This window comes from Dipodomys spectabilis, unplaced genomic scaffold (assembly GCF_019054845.1).
Source record: "Dipodomys spectabilis isolate Male_0828 unplaced genomic scaffold, ASM1905484v1 ptg000421l, whole genome shotgun sequence".
NCBI lineage: Eukaryota > Metazoa > Chordata > Mammalia > Rodentia > Heteromyidae > Dipodomys > Dipodomys spectabilis.
The window spans coordinates 1,474,469-1,477,188 of record NW_024871098.1 but is presented as its reverse complement, the minus strand read 5'-3'; positions in this window follow the sequence as shown (position 1 = coordinate 1,477,188).

Below are 2,720 nucleotides of genomic sequence, written 5' to 3'. Positions count from 1 at the left end.
GTTTTCTCGCCTTTTCAATTTGCTCAATTATTTTCTGATCCCAAAACTTTTTGGCTTATTTAATAAGTGAAGTCCTCAATATTTCATGTTAATAAGGATATTACATATTGTAAACTACTAAAAAATGTGAAATCATTGGTTTCAAGTATCCAATCAGATTTTTTTCTGTTGTTCAGTGCTTCATGTGCAAAGACATTGTGGAAAGTATTACAAACAGAAAAGTGTAAACCCAATACCTTCTTTCAATGTTGAGGGCACTTTCTCCCTAAATATTTGGACCCAAATTATCTTTTTCAGAGAATTACTGTTTGGTAATTAAAGTCAATTCACAAATTTTGATGTCTTTTTTTTAAAGAACTTTGAATTTAAATTCCACTACAACCTTGTTTCACACAGTAAGAGTAGATTTCCTGGGTAAGGACAATTCTCAAGGGCACCTACAGGATTTATAGAAAGGTTTCTGAGGTTTGTTTAGTGTGAAAATGAGCCATCTTCACCCACATTGCTCCCTCTCAGCAAAGTCTCCATGGATTACTTTGCATGAACGCCTATTTTCCCAGGCAAATTTAAATTTTCATAATAGGCAAAGTTGTTAAAAAATTTGAACAAATAAAAATTTACCTGTTATAATTTTAAAACTCTTTTGAAATTCTTTTATTAGAACTGTGAATTCACCAATCCTAACCCCACCTTTACCATGAAAAACAGTTAACATGTTGTTTTCATGATATAGTGTCCATGAAACTATTATTTTCCAGTGGCTTTGTTATGCGTATATAAAACCATATAAGCTGATTCTGAGCAAAATGAACTCCAAGAAATGAAAACAAGAATATTATTTGCGGTTGTTGTTTTTAATGTGCTATGTGATTTCTGTTTTCTTTGGGGTTTTTCCCCTGTGCTTTATTCCCTGCTGTATTTGATTTTGGTAGCCTGTGTATTGTGTATATATTTATGTTAATTAGAGAAGGGAAGAGGAACAAAAAAATGGTGAGACAAAGGACAAAGGCAAACCAATGCAATAGCAATACTCACAAGACAATATGTTGTAAATATACATTACAACTTGTGAGGAGTATTGGGGTGAAGGAAAACTGAAGAAAATCAGGGAAGGGGTATCAAGTTTGCAAAGTTATTTATTCATTACCTTAAAATTGCTGTAACCCCACTGTACATCACTTTGACAATAAAATTAAATTTAAAAAATAAGCTGCATGAAATAAAATTTCACTGTATTGGTATAGTAAATATTATTCTTTATGTAGTACCTTTTTAAAAATCAATACTGTTTGGCGTCTAATTTGAATTAACTATCCTTTTTAATCAGAGGACCATCAACTTGAATGCTATCTGACTAGACAATATTTTCACAATATACTTACCAATATTTTTTAAAAAGAATAAATATAGTACTTTCTCATACTAAATGCGAAAACAGTTTAATTCTATGGAAGCCTATAACTTTTAAAAGTAAATAAGTTGTTAAGAAGACAGAATATATGTGTTCTTCAACATTCCAATGTCCAATAACTACTCATTTTCAAATTCAGAAAATTCCATACCTGAGAGATTCAAAACAGTACCGGCTTGCATGTTACGTAATTCTGCAATAGATGCATTTTTCCATGGGGTGTTACAGATTGAGAGTCAACAGAAAAATAACCACATTCTGGTTGAGGATAAAACTATGTACCATAGGTAATAATTCTTCAAGAGTCAGCAATTGTTTATCACAGTAAGCTACTTTTTTTATGACCACCAATCCCAATATTTATGACAGAGTCATCCTAGTCCAACAGTTTTCAAATTTTAGGGTGCACCTCAAACTTCCCTTAATTCACATCATGAATAGCTTATCTCTATTGTGAAAAAAATAGAACTCTGCTAATGTGATGCCATACATGTTTTGGAAAGAATACCACAATAAACTGGGTTGCATCATTTCCCCCCCACTGTTATTCTTGAGATGGGAACACTTGCAAATATTATTTATATTTATACTTTTTTAACTATCATATAAATTCTGGATGCTAAGGTCAGAAGATTACAGTTCAAAGCCCATCCAGGTAGGAAGATTCCCTAGATTCTTATCGTACAAACTTATCAGCAAAAGTCAGACACAAGTGGCATTGAGGTTGAAGGGGGAGAGCACGAGCCTTGAGCATAAACAGGCTCAGACACAGTGTCCAGGCCCAGAGTTCAATCCCTAGGACAAACCAATAAAACAAAAACAAAAATAAAAAGAAACCTCAAAACTAACATTTTTCTCATTGTATACAGTGGCAAACAATTAAGGAAATTGCTTCCTGTGTTACGTACAGGTAGAAGAAAGTAGATGTAACATGATTATTCTCTTCATACCATTTTATAACAAAGACTCCAAAAATTGCTCTTATTCTAAATTTATAAATTAATATCATCAATTTTTGGCAACTCTGTCTACACCATTGACATTATCATTTTATACATTAATTATTGGAATTATCTATTAACTAAGTTCTAATTATAACTCTCTTGAAAGAATATTCTAGGAAAATAGAATGCAAAATCATTTGTGAATTTGTCAATTAAACCCTCTACTTAAAAAGAAATTTTAGCATCCGATAGAATATGAAATTAAAAACAAAATCAAAATATTTATTTTAAATCTAAATTCTAATTTAGCAAGATCTTCAAAATCCTACATTAGACAAACTTTTCTATTTTTCTAGGCTTAAATT